The sequence below is a fragment of the Lactuca serriola genome, chromosome 4, assembly GCF_051521515.1.
Source record: "Lactuca serriola cultivar US96UC23 chromosome 4, Lser_US96UC23_V15, whole genome shotgun sequence".
NCBI classification, from domain to species: Eukaryota; Viridiplantae; Streptophyta; class Magnoliopsida; order Asterales; family Asteraceae; genus Lactuca; species Lactuca serriola.
Window position 1 is genome coordinate 249,085,448 of NC_136411.1, and position 21,334 is coordinate 249,106,781.

The window sequence follows — 21,334 nt, forward strand, 5'->3', positions numbered from 1 at the left end:
ATATGCTAAAAACAGGAAAACATAACATTTAATCAATATATAAATGAAACAACTGAGATATACCTCTTGATGCCAGCTCTCCTTTCTTCTTTGGGGAGTGGATACAGAGCACCTGATATAGTGGTGACTTTTTCAAAGAAATCAAATTCTCTGTGAAATACTTCACGTGCCTCGGGGCTATAACCATCAATTATGTGGTCTCTAACAATGGGGAGTAGAGCTAGAAATTCTTGTGTCTGAGAAGGACAAAATGGTCAAAACTCAGAAATATGTTTGTAAATCATAAAAAACAAGTGATGTTAGTGCAAAGCAGATATAGCCATATAGGTAATAAGACACATTTACACGTTTCCACTGCACAGACACTAATAATAAAACACAATAACACAACACACAATAAAAAAAATATAACAAAAGAACATAAACTATTTTTTTTAAAATCTTATGTGAAAATGACTGAAACTGACTCACCCCTGTCTAAAACAACACAATCATTGTAGTAAACATCATAGCGACTCAACCAACCACCGGTTCCATGGCCTCCAAACATGAGAAGCTGAAAAAGATATATTTTTTTTTAAATAATAATAATAATAATGTTAATAAAAGTTGAAATTTGAAGAAAAGGAGACTAACATAGTGGCCTCCAGAGGTGACAGTATGCCCGCATCGGGCAGCTGGAGCTTGCCCGGGCAGCTTTAACTGTGTCCATCCAGGCGCTTCGTTATCTTCCTTACACAAACAATTCAAACAGATACTTCGTTAGTATTAAGACAATATAGTTTTACGGGAAGTAAGGGTAAAATGGTCATTTAGTCACGTTCAGAAGGTTTATTCGGTCTATAAAAGTAACAGACTTTATGTATATAGCATTTTATCCGGACATCATTACCCATACCTTCTTCAATGAGACCCTTTAAACCCCCCATAAATCACCCATGATTGGTCCTCCACCTCCTGCCAAAAGATCAATAGAATGATTAGAATCATTATTAAATAATTAAATATTATGCAAAAGAATAGAAAAAAAAAACAGGCATTGAATTTGAGGTCACCTCTGCCACCATATACAAGCAACCGTTTCTCAACCATAGTGGCTGTATGACCACACCTTGGTGGTGGCAATGTTCCTGTAACTGCTAACTCTCTCCACTCCAATGACACTATTTAAAAATCATAAAACATAAAGATAATATTCATCATCATAATAGTAAACGCATAAATAAAAGTAAAAGGATAAGATTTTTAAGACAGAAACATTACTTGTATCCAAGACAAATACATCTGATAACCACTTTTTACCATCCCATCCACCATACCTATAATAAGCATGTAAGGGACCATTATTATTAAGGTATGTATGTACATATGGGTAACAAATAGGGAATAATTGTGAGTAGCAATTCTGACATTACTATTTTATGGTTCCCAATGGCTGAAGCAACAGCAAAATCTCTTGGTGAAGGTAAATCACCAAAGCTGGTAAGTTCAGACCATTGCCATATATCTGGACATGTAATTCGATGTGAATGAAGTATGCATCTTGATCTTTGGTGAAAAGTAAGTTGGAATTAATAGTTGTTGAGTAAAAAAAAGTTTATAGTTAATAAATTACCAATATCTAGGACCCAAAAGTCTCCCAATCTGCATGTTCAAGTATTTTTGTTAGTAAAACTGTGTCTTCGGTTGTGTTGTTGAAGTAGGCCCAGTAAAGTACGTAGTCAATCCAACTTCCTTCCACACGATCTTCTTTTCTGAATCCCAACTCTGGGAAGTTTTTGGTCATTAGAGCCAACCGTCTTCTCCCCAAATCACTCAAAACCCTAACCCCTAATTCACTAATTCAACAGTGGGATTAATTTTATATTTAGGGGAAGCTAGAGAGGAAGAAGATGAATACGAAAGTAAATATGCCAGAGCAGTCAACCATGTTATGTAATTGCTTCACCTTTGGTCCCCATCGTGAGTTGCAGCAGGGCGTTGTCAACGTGAAGAGTCGCAGACCCCCAATCGCCGGTTCTATGGAAGATTTTGTAAGGGACAAGAAGCGGTGATAGAAACTAGGGTTTTTTTGGGAGACGGAAAAGCAAAATAAGAAGCGAGCCTGATTCTTTGGTCGCCGATTTTATTTTATGGAGCAAGAAGAAGATAGCGTCGGGGGAGAAGAAGATAGATCCGACGAAGGTAAAAAATATGGAGCAAGAAGGAGCGTGAATGGCCAGTGGTTGTGTCTAGGGTTAGAGAGAGAGAGAGAGAGAGAGAGAGAGAGAGAGAGAGGATGGAGAGAATGGCTCTGTGCGAGAGATAAGGCGACCCATAGGATCAGAGTGAGAAGCGGGGTATTCAAAATTTTAGAATTTTAGATCCCTCTTTAAAAACGCGCGTTTTGTTAAAAAAATATAAAGCGACATTTGTAGACGACACACACTTAAAATAAGCGCCCTCCGTGTTTTTAATTTTGTTTTGTTTAACACTAATCGTAGGGCACGCACAAATGCGTGTCCTCTATCCTTCAAATTTTGGAAAACTGACATCGATTTTTAGGGCACACACAAATGCGTATCCTCTATTAGCGCGTGTCATTGATTGCGCGTCGTTAAAGGCTGTTTTTCTTGTAGTGATATCATATGACTGTGAAAATACCAGAGCTGATTTTAACAAAGTGCAAGATGATAGATTTGCTTATGGTATTGTTAAGATAGATGAATTTCTGAATGCTGGTGAACTTGTTAAAATTGTGAATGAGAGTTTAACAAAAGATGAACAAGTGAAGATTTTGAAAAGAATTGAACATTCGAAACTTGACTCTCAATTCAATTTTACTGATATTGACGATAACACTGATAATATTAGTGAAATCAGTGAAATTGAAGAAGAGGAAAGTATTGATTGTTCTCAGTTATCTATCATTAATGTCACGTCTAAGATCAAAGGTAAATAAACTGTTAATGATTCGATGGTTGAGGATGACATTGGAAAACCCTCTACTTCGAATGTTTGTAACTTTGATGGTGTGGAGATACGAGACAGTCAAGCAGATAGTAGTGATGATGAGGAGGACGAAGTCAAAGTTTCATATGATAATAAGTCAGAAAAGAGTGTTTTGAATGAAACATCCATTCCAAGAGTTGTTGTTGAACAAGTTTATGGAGAATCAGAAAAGTTTAACAAAGTGATGAATGACAAAGGTGCTCACTATTTAGAAACTAATACTGTCATGTATCCAAAATTTACATGCACAGATGAACTAGTTTTTCCAAATAAAGTATTTGTCACTGCTGAGAATATTGAGAACATCAAGCCAGAGTTCAATAAGTTGGTTGAAGAAGACAACAAAAGAACTACACACGAAGGATTCTTTTCGAATCAAAGCACTGTTGAAAACAACCTAACCAAGAATTCGTATGTTTTTCAAAGACAAAAACCAAAATGAAAATGGGTTGTAAAATCTGAAAAAGAAAAAGAAGTTTTCAAACAAGAAATTGTTGAGACACCTCAAGTTGTGAAACTTAATTCACAAGAATTTAAAACACTTGTTGAAAAATTTTCAAAAGAAAAAGGAGTTTCAAAATGAAAGGCACGAAAAGCAATTTTTTGGCAAGTAGTATTAAACAAAAAACAAACAACCGAGTCAACAACGAAAAAGAAAAATCCCGCTCTATCAAAATCCAAAGTTCCGTCTGATTCATAAAAATGAAAAATCAACAAATTTTCAAATTTAAACTCATCAATGATTTCTCAAACAAAGACTCTTCAAAAGACGTTTTTCAAAAGAAAACCAACAAATACTTCTTTTCATAAACCAACAAATGTAATAGTTGGATTTCCTTCAACTAAGCATAAAAGTGATACAATTCAAAAGGTTGAAAATGTTCGAAAGGTTGTTAACTTTCAAAATTTTAAGTCAACTCACAATCTTGTGAATGTTCGAAAATTTGACAATGTTCGAAAATCAACACATTCTCAAAATAATGTCAAATTCACTCAACAAAAACCAAATTTTCCAAATCCATCAGTTCACAAAGCAACAAAGGTTTCGTACTCAGAAGGTACTTCGGATGTACAATCAATCAATCGTTGGCTTGAGGGACAAGGGAAAAAGTTTCAATTAGGAAAGTTTTCTCAACAACAGATCAAAAATGCTTATGAATTGTATTTGAATGAATCTTCAACTGGAAGTTCATCTTCTCAATATTCGAATATTCCGGTTCAGAGATGGCAACCAATCAACAAAGCTACACGAATTGAGAATCCTGAGGAGAAATCAAATGAAAGTCCAAAACTATTGAAAAATTATGTTTAATTACATTTAAGTGATGATGTTGACTTAATTCATAGTGTAAAAACAAAAGTTCAAACTTGGGTTTTGAATTCTAAATTTCATTCATTATTTCAAGCTAATAACCATGGACCCAAAAAGCCTTGGGTACCTAAATTCTTTAATTGAATGCAGGTATTGTGTGACGAGCAATATGATGAGAAATGGTACATTGATAGTGGTTGCTCTCGTCAAATGACTGGAAGAAAGGAGAATTTAAGAGATTTTCGAAGTCTTGAAAATGCTGGACTAGTGAAGTTTGGATATAATCATAAATGTCAAGTCAAAGGTTATGGCAAAATAACAAATGACCAATTCATAGTGAATTGAGTTGCTTATGTGGAAGGTCTTTAACATAATTTGATAAGTGTTTCGCAACTTGTTGTGGGCACTATGAATCAAGTTCTGTTTAACGAAGAAGGAAACATAATATCAAAATTTGAAACAAATGAAGTGTTGTTAAAGTCGAAACGATATGGATATATGTTCACGCTTGATATCAAACCAATTGTGGGCAAACCATCTGTTTGTCTACTTTCGAAAGATTCAAATGATGTCAGCTGGTTATGGCATAATCGTTTATCACATATTAACTTTCGAAACATGAATAAGCTAGTTACAGAAGACTTAGTTCGTGGTTTACCTGTGCTGAAATTTGACAATGATACTCTTTGTGCAACTTGCGAAACAAGGAAAACAACATCTTAAAGGACATCCAATCGACATAGATTCGAAAATTGTTGAACCGTTGGAACTTCTTCACATTGATCTTTGTGGACAATCAACCGTTGAATCACCCAACAAGAAACTGTACATTTTGGTTATAGTTGATGATTTTTCACGATTCACTTGGATATTCTTTCTCAGGTTAAAATCCGAAGTTGCTCATACAATGATTGAATTTATCAAGAAAATAGAGATGAGTCTGAATAAGAATGTTCGAAGAATTAAAAGTGACAATGGGTTTGAGTTTAAGAATAATGTGTTGGATTCGTTTCTAACGGAAAAAAGGGATTTCACATAATTTCTCATCACCATATACACCTCAACAAAATGGTGTAGTCGAAAGGAGAAATAGGTCATTGTGCGAAGCGGCAAGAACAATGTTGACATATGTGAATCTTCCTGAATACCTATGGGCCGAAGCTGTATTAACAACATGCTTTACTCAGAATCGATCGTTTATTCATAGATGATTTAATATCACTGCATATGAAATAATAAACAATCGAAAACCTAATGTCAAATTCTTTCATGTTTTTGGTTGCAGGTGTTTCATAATGAACCTCAAAGATAATCTTTCGAAATTTTAAGCTAAGGATGATGAAGGAATATTTTTGGGTTATTCGAACATTTCGGTTGCGTATAGAGTGTTAAACAGACAAACACGGAAAATTGAAAAAACGTTTAATCTTACTTATGATGACTATTATGTCAAACATTTGGAAAGACCGTTTGAACAAAAACCAATTCTTAATGAATCAAATAATCAAACTGAAGATGTTAATTCATTCGATTTTATTGATGATTTAATTTTTGGTGTCCCAGACAGGGTTGTTGATGCTGAAGTTAATGCTGCTGATAATCAAACACCCGAATCCTCGAAACATACTGATGGTTCAACACTAACTTCGGATACTATTACAAATGGCGAAAGTATGCTAGATGCTCTTATGGAGGGGGAGCATACAAATATACCTTCAAGTGTTGATGGGGAGCATCCTTTCGAGGGTGAGAAGAGTAGTATGAATGATGATTTCGAGGGGGAGCATCACAATGACAAATATGTTGAGGGGGAGCATAATGAAACAGAAAAAATAAATCTTGATCAAAATGATGAATTTCATGAATTTAATGATAATATTTCTGTTGCAGGATTTGAAAATGAAGATTTATATGAATACACACCATTGGAATTTGATCCAGCATATCCGCCACTTGAGAAATGGACGAAAAATCATCCAAAAGAGCAAGTTATAGGAAATCCACAAGATGGAGTTTTAACAAGAGCACAAATTCGTGCGAAAAAAGAGGTACTCAATACGAATCAAGAATTATGCATGTTTAATGTTTTTATTTCGAAAATTGAGCCAAAGACAGTTAAGGTTTCTATGGAACACTCAAATTGGGTTGTTGTAATGCAATCTGAACTTGCTGAATTTGAACAAAATAGGGTTTGGAGATTGATTCCAAAACCAAATGATGTTTCGATTGTCGGGTTAATTTTCAAAAACAGAACTAACAAAGATGGCAATATCATTCGAAATAAAGCTAGGCTTGTAGTTAAAGGTTATTCAGAACAAGAAGGTATCGACTATGAAGAAACCTTTGCCCCTGTCGCAAGACTCGAGGCTGTTTGAATATTTTTAGCCTATGCAGCTCATAAGGACTTTGATGTTTATCAAATGGATGTCAAATGTGCATTCTTGAATGGAGAGCTTGAAGAAACTATGTATGTTGAACAACCACCAGGTTTCATTACCGAAGAATTTCCTAATCATGTATACATCTTAGATAAGGCCGTTTATGGGTTAAAACAAGCACCAAGAGCATGGTATGCAACACTTACCAATTTCTTAAAACAGTCGAAATTTAAACAAGGATCAGTTGACCCCACATTATTTCGTAAGAAAGTTGGGAATCATCTAATGCTTGTTCAAATTTATGTTGACGATATTATTTTTGGCTCTACTGGCCCAACTTTGTCTAGTGAATTTGAGAATTTAATGAAGAGTCAATTCGAAATGAGCATGATGGGTAACATCAACAATTTTCTTGGGTTAAACATTCGTCAAAGTAGAGAATGAATTTTTTTTAACCAAGAAAAATACACGAAGAACTTGCTTAAGCAGTTTAGAATGACGAATAACACGAAGCTAAGAGTGCCAATGGCAGTTGGAACGACATTAACACCTTGGTTAGATACACCTGCTGTTGATCTTACTTTGTTCAGAAGCATGATAGGTTCTCTACTTTATTTAACTGCAACTAGACCTGATATCATGTTTTCTGTATGTAATTGTGCTAGGTATCAAGCAAATCCAAGAGAACCACATTTAACAGCTGTGAAGAATATCTTTCGTTATCTCAAAGGAACAATTTCGTTAGGATTGTGGTATCCTTCGAAATCTGGATTTTTCATTCAAGCCTTTTCAGATACAGATCTTGGTAGATGTATTCTTGATAGAAAAAGCACAAGTGGAGCATGTCAATTACTGGATGGGAAGCTTGTCAGTTAGCAATCGAAAAAGCAAACTTGTGTTGCAATTTCCACTGCTGAAGCTGAATACATTTATGTTGCTGCTTGCACTTCTCAAATCATCTGGATTCAAAGTCAATTGCGTGATTATGAAATTAATATGAAAAATATTCCCTTGTATTGTGATTCACAAAGTGCTATACGCATTTGTCATAATCCAGTACAACATTCGAAAACGAAACATATTGTTCTTCGTTATCATTTCATAAATGATCACGTTGAAGATGGAAATATTGAAGTTCATTTTGTGAAAACAACTGATCAACTTGCTGATATTTTCACAAAACTTGTTGATGAAAAATCTTTTATGAGAATTTTGGCAGGTTTGGGAATGTTAGATGCGAATTCTGTACCAGGATCAGTCATACAAAATTAACGACGTTCCTACTGGTGAAAAGGTGTCGATTCAGAGGCAAAATGATTCATTCAGAAGCCGATCGTATTAACCATTCAAAGGTTACTGTTCAGATTCAGTGCTTCGACACGCTTCGTTTTCGTATATTGGAGCTGAAAATTTTCGTGTGTTTGGTATCATCTTTAAATTTCGTTAGTTTGTCTTTTATTCTTTGAAAAACTGAAAAACCAAAAATATTTTCATTTTTTTTGTAATCATTTTCGAAAATTCAAAAATACCAAAAAGATTTTCTTTTGTTGTATGTTTTATTTTTCGAAAAATACAAAATCACAAAAATATTTTTCTTTCTTTTCAAAAATATAAAATCCAAAAAGATTTTTGTTACTTTGTTATTTTTTTATTTTTCAGGTATCGAGGATGTTTACACGAAGAATTTTTCAAGGGTCATGCTTATGTTTCTTAGGGAAGGTATTTTTCTTCAAACTATGCACTAGTTAAGATGTCCCTAGAAGCATGCTGCAGCATGTCGACCCAAGTCTCCAAAGACTCAATGTGTGTTTACAAAAGCCTTAATGAAAATTTTCATACGCAAGTTTCTTCCCAATCAGGATTACATTCGCATTAGTCACTGAGCTACCTTACTCTTCTCAAATGAGTTAAGAGTTTACTGTTTGGTCGAAGTCTAACAGAGGTACATTCGAATCTTTAACAATCTTTTTCATCACAAAATACTTAACACTTTTCACACACAATGACACATGTTCATGAGGTCATTGATCAAACCAATCATGACTTAGACATGTTAAAAATCTGTGTTAATGATCTTAATTCATGAGACCGTGATGCAAGTGAAACCCAAATATACGAAATTTTCAAGGAATTAACTGGGAACTTTGTTTCAAATTCTTACGAAAGACTTGTTTCTGTACCAAAAATTTCATATACTCCAAATCACATTCTTTCATATGAGAGATCTTGATCAAATGTTCGAAGCCCACGACATTTGTTTCCCAACAAGATCCAGCTTAAATATTTTTCTTTGAATGTGATTTCCATGTGAGTATCAATTCTTTTCTTTAGTCACTTTTACATAATTTTCCAAAGCAAAATGTCACTAACTACACTGGTCAAACAAGTAATTTCGGTTAAAATTAGTCTCCTTATGTTTAGGATGATATGTAACGAAATTCGTAAGCCACCCTTTGAAGCCTTGAAAAAGAAGCCCTTTGATACTTCTCTATAAGTATTCGATTGTAATTCACGGGAACATACACAAGCTGTTGATTATCTCTCTTGATAATAAGCGAAGCAACCTTTGCCCGATGTTTAACTGACTTTGTGTCGAAATATTAGACATCACAGAACCCTAATTTTTGATAATTTTCTTCTTATCTTTTTCCTTGGCACAATGCACTCACGAAATCCTTGAGGTTCTAAGTAATACCAACTTAGGCTGAAGATTTCACCAGACTAGCAAATGACTTCGTTTCAAATCCCAAAAATGAAAGAGCATAGCCTCCAATCCGAAGGGTTCGATCTTATCCACTTTGTACTCACGAATAGTCTAAAGTAATCGTTTGTCAACTTGGCCCTAGCTTCAAGGCACTTTATGAGACGAGATGGGATAGACGGCTACTGGTGCGAGTTTCAAGGAATGACGTGGCTTACTCTTTAATGATAAATGGTTAAAATTATTTTGGGCTTACATATAAAAGGAAAATCCTTTTCCTTTGATCATTACGCGATCAAAAAATCACAGACGACCAAAAAACCCTAATTCTCTCAAAAGCTTTCAAGAACTCAAAAATGGCTGCTATTCAGAACTCCAACACTGATGAGGTTGAATCTCAACCTTTGATGAAAATTCAAAGCACCAACTACCAAGTTGAGGCTAATGTTTCACTATATCCTGAGGAATTGAAAATGCTAATCGTTGCCCTGAAACGATCTGGATTAGCAACTGCAATGTTCAAGTCATTCGCAGTCCCGATGACATGGTTGTCAATGGCTGCCTCAACTGCTTCTTATAACAAGGCTACAAATATCATTACCTTCAATATATTGAATGATAAGAGAGTTCGATTGATGAAGAAGATGTTCACTCGGTTTTTGGATATTCCTAAATCTCCACCATTCTTCAAGACTACGAATCCAGAAATCATGCACATGTTTAACGAGATGGGTCACCAGCCCCCACTCAAGAAGATTAGTGATTTCAAGAAATCAGGACTTCCTTGTATGTGGAACTTCTTATTTGGAATTAACCTCAGATGCTTGACGGGAAGAAGTGTAGGACTTGACAAGGGCAGACTGGAAGTTTATGCGATGGTAAGGGGTCTTTACTATGACTTGAGTGTTGACTATGCCAATCAGTTGTGGAAGGAGCTTGTCAAAAGTCTAGAGAACACGAATCTGGTAAAGGAGATTTCGTGTGCAAGGTATTGCCGCCTTGTTCTTGAGAAAGTGTATGAAAAAGATGGAATCCAAGTCCCTGCTGATGAAACTACTGCTGAATTTGCAAAGTATCAGTTTTCAAAAGTTGTGGAGGATGATGAGAATATTTTTCCATGTGTAGCACGAATTCTAGATGCTATGCTAAAGAAGGTGAAACCTACTCCCAAGGTTCTTGTGAAGTATTTGTAGACGATTAGTCCAGATGTGGAAACAGGGGTTCTACTTAAAGTCGAAGCTGGAACTTCTAAACAATCCACAAAGTCTAAGGTTGATGAAGCAGAGGTACCAATTACAAATATGAAAAAGTCTAAATCCAAGTCTTCTAAGAACAAGCCTGAAAGTGATACGAAGAGGGCAAAAGAGGTTGTTGCTGATAAGCTTTCGAAGGAGGTAATGCCATCAAAGTCAGGAGTATTGAAAAGGTTACGAAAAATGTCAAACAAACGAACTTCGTTTGATGACTCACAGACAGTTCGTAAAGCTCAAGTTAGTAGCAAAAGGGCCATTGTTCATGAGATCCCTACTCCTGCTTCTCCATCATCTAAGAAACAAAGAGCTCAAGATGTAGCCAAACATATCACAAAGAGGTGGTACAAACGAAAAATTGTTCTTCATGATGATTCGTCCGAAGACGAAGTGGTCCATGATACACCACCAGTTTCGTCTTCTCCCATGGTAACTTCTGTTCCTATCATTTCATCAGTTCTTCCTATTATTTCTATTGAACCTTCAACAACTATTCCACTCGAAATAGTGGTGACCAACTCAATTCCTGAGGAGGTCCCTATTTCAAACATCCCTGCTAACGAATCTGATACGGGAGCAAATGTTTCAATGAGTGTCGACGTTTCGCAACCCATTTCTCTTTTTACTTCATTACCAATCATTTCATCATCATCATTGGTTTCGTTACCACCATTCATTCATCGTATATCCACTATCACCACATCACCAATCTTTCACAATATCCTTAAACAACCTATCGCAACTCTATTTTCATCACAATCTACTGAACCACAAAAGCCTCATTTCGATGATGAAATAAAAGGAGGAGGTTTCGGAGGAACATTTGAAGACTTGCACTTTAATTCTGAGGAAGAAGATATTCCTGATCATATGCTTATGTCAGGAAAACAATTTAAAGTTATCAATTGAAAACTTAATTATATTCTTCAATTTCAAGCGGACTCGGGTGCAAAGCATTATGTATCGGGAATAGAAGTTGATGTGATGCTAAAAGCTGTAGAGCATCGTTTGCAACATCAACTTGATGTAAATGAAAAAAATAACGAACTTTGAATCAAAGCTCATGGTGATCTGTATAACTCCTTGTTAAAAGAACTTTGAAATGTTACAAAAGAGAGGCATGTTCTCTTCGTACAAGATGTGAAGAAGGTACGAGAGGATGTGAATCTCAAACTTGAAGAATTGAAGAAGGTGTTTTCGAGTGAAATTTATCATGTGAATGATCATTACAACTCAATTCAGTAGAAAGTCGATATCATAAATGGGGCTGTAACTAATTTCATACAGTCATTCCAAGCCTTTGTACCATCGTTCGAACCCAAGGAAACTGATGTCACACCCCAAAATCGGAACGACAGAATCGTTCGGGGTGGAGGACGTCATGTACAGTATCACAACAATGCAAAGTAGTAAACAAGCAACAACATCATCCATTGCATTAATAATATAATTTCATACAAGTGTGTTCTATCAAGTTTAATAGACACCAAAACATAAATCAAAATAAAAGATGAGTCTTGAACGAGCTCCATCTTCTCTAAACCTGGCACCGGTACCTGTCTACTGGTGACCTGAGAATACAAGTTATTTTGAAAGAGTTTATCAGCTTTCAAGCCGGTGAGAACATAAGTATATTAATTTCTGTAGCTGTATGAAAGTGTTTGTAAGTCTGTAATTGTATATGTTTGTAAAAGTTTGAACTCTCCTAGAAAACCCTATCTTTCCTACTAAAAGTAACCTTCTACCAAGGCATCTAGTATCTGTGTGTGTGTCTCTTGTAAGAGTGTGCAATTTCCCAAATCTGACTATCATTAACAAAAAATATAGTTTTTACATTATTGTTTATTGTGTGAATATCACAAAGAAAAATGTAATGGGAAAATGAAATAGTATTGTAGTGTTGTATTAAGTAACTACTGTTGTACTAACTACTTTAAACCAATTGTTATTTAAAGTAACATGTGATCGGCCTGTATCCTGCTACCGAATCTAGTAAAACGACGATGTAAGACGCCGTAAGAAAAGACATTTAGCACCCGTAGACTTCCAAGTCCCACTATAGCGAGCAGCAAGGTGTATGATAGTCAATCCAATATAGATCTGTACACAAACTCATACGCTCCCCCAATTAAGGAGATTTTGGATACAAAAACGGTCATGGCAGGTAGTTCCATGCCCCGTTTAGTGGCTCACATAAATGTAATAATGTTCTAGTATATTTGTGTGCAAGTTGTCCTGTGTGTTCTCTCTCTGTCTAGCCTGTATTGTTTGTTTCTCATCATAGTATCTATTGTTTGTTTCTCATCATAGTATCTATTGTTTGTTTCTCTTTATAGTATCTATTCTTTGTTTGTTATTGCTTCATGTATGAACTGACTCATTGTATGTTTCATTGTTCTTGTAATAGTATTAGTATCTCTCTAAACTATACCTATTATAGTTTACTAGTAATGTTGTTTGTGTATATGAACATTGTGTATACCTTTGCTACCCAAAGGTATTGAACTGAATGAAAGAAGTAACCTTTTATATCTATATACATGTACATAATATATAACTAGGATTCAAACGACCTTCTGACAAATAACCTTGATACCCTAAGTCCACAACCAAACAAGGAACAGGAAGTAAGGTAGTCTAGCAGTCCTAAGTCCTTTCAATCTTACTTATATAACTATATCTACATAGATACACAGAATATAAGTTAAAAGAATTTAATAAAAAGTATTTGATTTGAAAAAGAGTTTGTAAGACAGTTTGAAGTAAAACAGTTTGGTATCACAGTTTAAAAAGTAAGAAATCCACTTGTTGATAGTTATTAATCACATGTGATTGTTATAATAACTGTAGTACTTCAACTTGTATCCCCCCATAAAAGCATTTAAAAACATTTAAAAGGTTAATTAAGGGGTATGAACTCACCTGTAGTGAGTGGTTTGGATGAACTGAAAGAATAGGATGCTAAGTGTCAAGTGAAGACTTGAGCACACACGCGGATCCTATTTAACATATAATTACACATATATGACTACAATTAGTGATTATAACAACTAATTAGTGATTTTGAACTACCTTAGGGACTAGTAAATACTTATTTTGAAGTGTTACAACCATACATGATTGTATATAAGGGCTATATGGATATACAAGGGAGTGTATGGTCAAAATGCACAACTTTTAAATGTGTGCGGCCAGGAGGCGTGTGCAGCCGCACACTCCCTTTGAAATGTGCCAAAACGTGTTTTAATGGTTCAGGACTCATCTAGGAAGGTTTCTTACTTCATGCCTTAGCCTTATATGGAGTTTATTGCCATTTTTGGACCTAAAAAGGGTGTGTGCGGCCGCACACCCTTTATGAAGATGATAAAATCGATTTTTTCTACTTTATCATCAAGTGTTCATAGCATATAACATGTTATGATAAGTGTATACACGTTATAGAGGGTTGAAAGGGTGTTTAAGGTCCAAAACTAGTGTGTGTTCTTGGTGTTATTGACTATAGATGGATGTTTTCATGTATCAAGGCAAAAGGTTTTGCTAGATAAGGTTGTATATCAACAAATAAAAGGAAGTATTACTACCTTTTATGAAGATCAACAAGAAGATTTGGATGATACTTGAGAGGATTTCGAGTTCTAGCTTTGAAGAAGAGGAAAATGTGTTCAAAAATGACAAGTGTAGTATATATATGGGAGAGTGTGCTGTTGGGATGGGTGTGCGGCCGCACACACAAGTGTGTGGCCGCACACTCCACATGTTGGAGTGTTTGGCACATTTTCAAGGTTTTACACTATCAAGACTCATCCCACGACTCATACATTGACTATACTAGGTTTTAAACACTCTTATTGACTCTAAATAGTGCTAGAAAATAGCAAAACGAGTTCGACCTTCATGTATTTGAATAAGTGTACAAGATAAAAATTTCGGATTGTCACATCATCCCCCCGTTAGAGGGAATTACGTCCCGAAATTAGAATTTAAGCAATTAATTAGTTACAAATAACTATGTAAAAAGACGAGAACATTTTAGTTTCATCTGATCCTCTCGCTCCCAAGTGAAATCAAGTCCTCGCTTGGCGTTCCAGTGAACCTTCACTATTGGGATACGGCTTTGTTTCGTTTGCTTGACCTCCCGGTCCATGATCTCTACAGGTTCTTCCACGAAGTTGAGGCTCTCGTTGATCTCGATCTCGTCGAGTGGGATTACAAGAGTCTCTTTGGACAGACACTTTTTCAAGTTCGAGACGTGGAAAGTAGAATGTACGTTACTGAGCTCGCGTGGTAAGTTAAGTTTCTAAGCTACATGCCCGATTCTTGCGAGAATCTCGAAAGGCCTTATGTACCTTGGATTTAGCTTTCCACGCTTTCCAAAGACTATCAAGCCTTTCCAAGGTGAGACCTTCAATAGAGCATGGTCGCCCACCTAGAATTCCAACGGTTTCCTTCGTTTATCAGTGTAGCTTTTCTGTCGGTCTCTAGAGGCTTTCAATCGTTCACGAATCTGAACGATCTTCTCTGTCGTTTCCCGAATGATCTCAAGACCCGTGAGAGTACTTTCAGGAACTCGTCCTTTAGCTAATTGGGTATCACCCACCTCAGCCCAGCACATAGGGGATCTGCACTTTCGGCCATAGAGGGCCTCGAATGGAGCAGTCTTTATGCTCGTGTGATAACTATTGTTGTAGGAAAATTAGACAAGGGGTAAATAAGTATCCCATGCTTTCGCAAAGTCGATCACACAGGCTCGTAACATATCTTCCAAGGTTTGGATAGTCCTCTCACTTTGTCCATCGGTCTGTGGATGGTAGGATGTACTCATGTCCAGCCTAGTTCCTAGGGAACTTTGTAGCGACTGCCAGAACCTCGAAGTGAATCTACTATCTCTGTCCGAGATAATGGATACGGGAACACCGTGCAGTCATACAATCTCCTATATGTAGGTTCTTGTAAGCTTCTCCATCTTGTCTGTTTCTTTGATAGGTAAGAAGTGTGCAGACTTGGTCAATCTGTCGACAATGACCCATATGGTATCAAGTCCACCCGTTGTCTTGGGCAACTTGGTTATGAAGTCCATAGTGATCCGCTCCCACTTCCATTCCGGTATTTCAGGCTGTTGTAGTAGACCAGAGGGTTTCTGGTATTCGACCTTGTGCTTGGCGCAAGTAAGGAATTTACTCACGAAGGTAGCAATCTCTGCTTTCATGTTAGGCCACCAGTATAAATTTTTAAGATCCAGATACATCTTATCTGAACCCGGGTGGACGGAATAACGAGTGTTGTGTGCCTCGCTCATGACTAAGTCTATGAAACCACCGTGTTTCGGGGTCCAGATCCGATCCATGAGATAATACTCTCTGCCACCATTAACCTCCTAGTTCTTATCCATTCCTCTCAGGGATTCGCCCACCACGTTTTTAGGTTTCAAAGCGTTGAGCTGAGCCTCCTTAATTTGCATGGACAAGTGTGAATGGATAGTTATAGTTAATGATTTGACTCTACGACCAGAATATTCTTTCCGACTTAGGGCATCAGCTACTACATTGGCTTTACCCGGATGATAACGAATTTCACATTCGTAATCACTGAGTAGCTCAACCCACCGTCGTTGTCTCATGTTGATCTCCTTCTGGTCGAATATATGTTATAGGATTTTGTGGTGTGTAAAGATTGTGCTTTTTGTACCGTATAGGTAGTGTCTCCAGATCTTCAGGGAAAACACAACTGCCCCTAGTTCAAGATCGTGGGTAGTGTAGTCTACCTCGTGTATCTTCAGCTGTCTCGAGGCGTAGGCGATCACCTTACCTCGTTGCATCAGAACACATCCGAGCCCTTGATTTGATGCATCGCAATAGACAACGAAGTCTTCTATCCCTTCGGGGAGGGATAGTATTGGTGCGGTGCACAAGGCTTGCTTGTGCGTTTGGAACGCTCTCTCCTGCTTCTCTTCCCAGTCAAAGGCCACGCCTTTATGGGTCAGTGTTGTAAGAGGTTTCGCAATGCGGAAGAAGCTCTGAATGAACCTGCGATAGTAGCCAACGAGGCCTAGAAATTAATGAATTTCTGTAGGCGTCTTCGGTGCTGAACAGCTCTCAATGGCTTTAATTTTGGAAGGGTCCACGTGTATTACCTCTTCGCTAACCATGTGCCCTAAGAATTCGACTCGTCAGATCCAAAATTCGCATTTCGAGAACTTCGCATAGACTTTCTCCGAACGCAGTGTTTCTAAGAGCTGTCGTAGATGTTGACTATGTTCCTCCTTACTACGAGAGTAGATGAGTATGTCATCAATGAAGACGATGACGAACTGATCCAAGTAAGGACGACACACCCTATTCATTAAATCCATGAATATTGCGGGGGCGTTGGTTAATCCGAACGGCATCACTACGAATTCGTAGTGTCCATAACGAGTTCGGAAGGCTGTCTTTGGGACATCCTCCCCTAACACTTGTAGTTGGTGATATCCGGATCTTAGATTGATTTTTGAAAAGAAGTTCACCCCTTGAAGTTGGTCAAACAAATCGTCGATACAAGGCAGAGGATAACGATTTTTGACGGTCAATGCACATATGAAACGATCCGTCTTTCTTCTTGACGAACAAGACTGGAGCTCCCCAAGGTGAGAAGATTGGTCTTATAAAGCCCTTTCTGAGCAGTTCGTTAAGTTGACAGGACAGTTCTTGCATCTCTGCAGGAGCTAGACGATAGGGGGATTTGGCTACGGGGGTAGCCCTTGGAACTAAGTCGATTCTGAACTCGACTTGATGTTGTGGAGGTAATCATGGGAGTTCTTCTGGAAAGATGTCGGGATAGTCGCGTACTATTGGAATGTTCTGAATGTCTTTCGTTTCTTGGCTCACATGGACCACGTGAGCAAGGAATGCGCGACATTCCTTTCGCAAGAATTTCTGATCTTGGATGTTCGAGATGATACGAAGGTTCGTGCCGAGTTTGTCGCCATAAACTACTAGGGTTTCACCAGACGGTAGATTAAGGCGTACATCCTTTTCGTAACACATGATGTCAGTACGCTGAAGACTCAACCAATCCATGCCGATAATGACATCGAAAATTTTAATTGAGACCGGCATGAGATCGATCGAAACTGAATGGTTATCTTAAGTGAGGGTACACCCAATGTATATGCTGCTAGTGCTCTTTATCTTTCCATTAGCCATTTCTACAGTGAACGGTTCTTTAAGTGCTCGTGATTTTTTCTTAACTAAATGAGCAAATTTTTGGTTCACGAAACACCTTTCCACTGCACTATCAAATAGAATTCATGCATAGGAGAAAGGTACCAGTGACCACTGTGGGGTCAGCAACCGCTTCCTCGTGGCCTATAGCCAGAACTCTTCCTACTCCGCCGGCGATCCCTGCCTTTGGGCAGTTCCTCTTGTAGTGGCCCGCTTCGCCACAATTGTAGCAAGCTTTGCCTACTCTAGCGCCAGGGACTTGGGTGATTGGCCTCGCCGGAGCTTTGCAGAAACGGGATGTGTGCCCCTTCCTGTTGCAGTTCAAACATTACATTTCCAGACAGGCTCTTGCGTGATGGAAGTTGCAATTGTTGCACTTGGGCAAACTTCCAGCGTATTTCCTTACTGGAGCAGGTACGGCAGGTGCTATTGCAGCATGAACTGCGACGATCTGTTGCTTTTTGGCAGCCTTCTTCTTTTTCTTGTCATCCTAGAACTTCCGCTTGGAATCAGCGGTTCTGGCGGGTTCTGAGATGGTCAGGGTTGTTGTTGCGGCCGGGGTACGAACCCCATGGTCTATGAGCAGCTGTTCCAATCGTTTGGCACTATCAAATGTAGTGGGGTGTGATTCCAAAACATTTCCCTGGTATGGTGGCATCAGCCCCCATATATATCTCTCGATTTTCTTTACCTCAGTATGAACCATGTTGGGACAGAGGGCCACCAGTTCACAGAACCCGGCGGTATAAGAGGCTACGTCGGAGCCCTTCATGGTTAGGCTCCACAGTTCCTCCTCCAGCTTTTGGATTTCGCCCTTGGGCAGTACTCCTCAATCATGAGATCTTTCATAGTTTCCCAGCCCATAGCATTAGCCACCACGAAAGATAGTGACTTGACATGGCTATTCCACCATGTCAGGGCTTTGTTTTCAAAGGTGCAAGCGGCAAACTTGACCTTGTTCCCTTCTGGACAGGAGCAGATCTCGAAAACCGATTTGGTCTTCTCGAACCATTGCGAGAGGGCAATGACTCCGCCAGTCCCTCTAAAGGACATGGGCTTGCAGTTAGTGAAGTCCTTGAAGGAGCACTCTCTCAAGCGCGCAGGAGCTTCACCAAGAGTAGATTGAACTAGAGTTCCTACTCCAGTGGAACCCGAAGAATGATATTGTGCCATGGTTGTGGCCACAGCCGCAGCTACAACATCATTTAGAGTTGTCGTATCGAATTGAGGAGCAGGTGGTGTTGGTGTGGGAGGATTGCGTCTTGTTGATTCACGACGAGGCATATTTTAACTATAAGTATACAAAGATGAAGATATTGATAAGAAATCAATAGGAAAATTTGATGAGAATGACTCATGGACTAACTCTCCATAGCCCAACAACACAATTGAATAGCACAATTTAGGGATGATCTAGTACTAGTAGATGATAACAATTGGATATTGATTTCCGTACGATTAGATATCTGTCAAAGATACTGGAATTAGAGATGTAACAAGTTCGGGAAAAATGACCTAGAAGTAGGTCTTACATCAACCAAGATGGGAAAATTTTGACAGAACTACGACCTAATCAAGACCTAACAGGTCTAAGATTTACAAAGATAGGAAATTAGACTAGAGTTTTTACACAAACTAGGTTATATCCAAAATAGAAGTCGAAGAGACTCTGTCGGCGACGAGAACTGCTAGAGTGAGTTCTTGAATCCAACAGAAGACGTTCTATGTCCCTCATGCGCCTATCGGATCTTAGTTTATGATCTCGCAGTTCCCTGACTTCAGCTTGGGTTTCAGCGAGTTCCCTCTGCAGAACTGCATTGCGGACCTGAGTCCTTTCCTGAGCAGCATCCAGTTGGCGAATGTGGACTGTGTTAATGCCAGAGTTGGCGTTAATCTCCATGAATTGATCAAGAGTCGCTCGACCTTGAACTGCATTCCGAGAAATCCTGCGAAGCATGATGGGTAGGACCCTGTCAGCTGAACTTCCTTCAGTGAGGTTGTAGAAGCTTCTGTCTCCATGGTAGGGCATGGGCTGCCCCTGTTCCTGACTCCACCGATTCACGTTTGTGGCCGCAGAGGTGTAGGTCCTTGAAATGTTGGATGAGGGTTTGGGTTTTGAACAGCTGGGGGTTGGTTGTTGACTTCTGGCTCCGAGTCAGAACCATCAGAAAAGCCTTCAGCTTCATGATCATCCAAAGGGATTGGGTGATCATCTTCTGGTTCTTCTTCCAGCCATCCTGTGTTGCCGTGGTTGGGGTAGTATGGGTCTCTGGGAATATGGAATCCATCCATAAAATCTACGCGAGAAAAGAGGTATAAGATATATCTAAGTAGACGATCTAATTAGATAATTATAAGATGATCTTAATCAGTTGCTTCAATACTTGTTTAGTGCATACCAATTATATGTAACCCAGACAGGATAGACCTTCGAATAAGTGAACCTAAGTCTAAGCTTACAACCAAACAAGGAACAGGAAGTAAATGAAAGATCACAGATTCTAAGTCTATGGCATCCAAGCACATATAACCTTAGTGTATCCATGAAACAACCATTGACATACTAATAAAGACCTTTAGTTCTCAGATAAGTAATTAATAGTAACACAAAATACTCCTATAGTATTTTAAGTTTATGTTATGTTCTACTGTTCTTGTTGTAGAAGTGTTGGTAAGTTTTTAGACTTGTTGAAACCTCACAACCATACTTAGGAACATGCTAATCACTCCTCGGATAATGTAGTTGATCAGGCTACATCTTCCTAGGGTTGACCATATGTCTCTAAGTCTACTTGTGCTGCCCAACAATAGTAATACTTTTCTTCTGTCCTAGTGACACTGATTTTAGTATGAATACAGTTATGTATACTTGGTTAAATATTTTATTATTTAAAAGTATAAACTCTTTATCAGAGTATTTTAATCCCGCTTGTGTTTATAGTTCGTATATCTTTTATGCGTTGATACACTCGATTCACTATAAACAATGCTCTGATACCAATCTGTCACACCCCAAAACCGGAACGGCGGAATCGTTCGGGGGTGGAGGAAGTCATGTACAGTATCACAACAATGCAAAGTAGTAAACAAGCAACAACATCATCCATTTCATTAATAGTATAATTTCAAACAAGTGTGTTCTATCAAGTTTTATAGACACCAAAACATAAATCAAAATAAAAGATGAGTCTTAAACAAGCTCCATCTTCTCTAAACCTGGCACCGGTACCTGTCTACTAGTGACCTGAGAATACAAGTTATTTTGAAAGAGTTTATCAGCTTTAAGGTGGGTGAGATCATAAGTATATTAATGCCTGTAGTTGTATGAAAGTGTTTGTGAGTCTGTAATTGTATATGTTTGTAAAAGTTTTTATTTGTTTGAACTCTCCTAGAAAACCCTATGTTTCCTACTAAAACTAGCCTTCTACCAAGGCATCTAGTATCTATGTGTGTGTCTCTTCTAAGAGTGTGCAATTTCCCAAATCTAACTATCATTAACCAAA

General features: G+C 38.0%; 1 long non-coding RNA gene across 1 annotated transcript; it reads right to left on the reverse strand.

Annotated features, from left to right (window-relative positions):
• Positions 1-923: 923 nt before the first annotated feature.
• Positions 924-1,508, reverse strand: LOC145100582 (uncharacterized). The gene is made up of 4 exons (XR_013705140.1): positions 1,411-1,508; positions 1,264-1,319; positions 1,056-1,163; positions 924-957 (listed from the first exon to the last, which is right to left on the reverse strand). It is a non-coding gene; the product is annotated as an uncharacterized LOC145100582 (long non-coding RNA).
• Between the last annotated feature and the right edge of the window lie 19,826 nt (positions 1,509-21,334).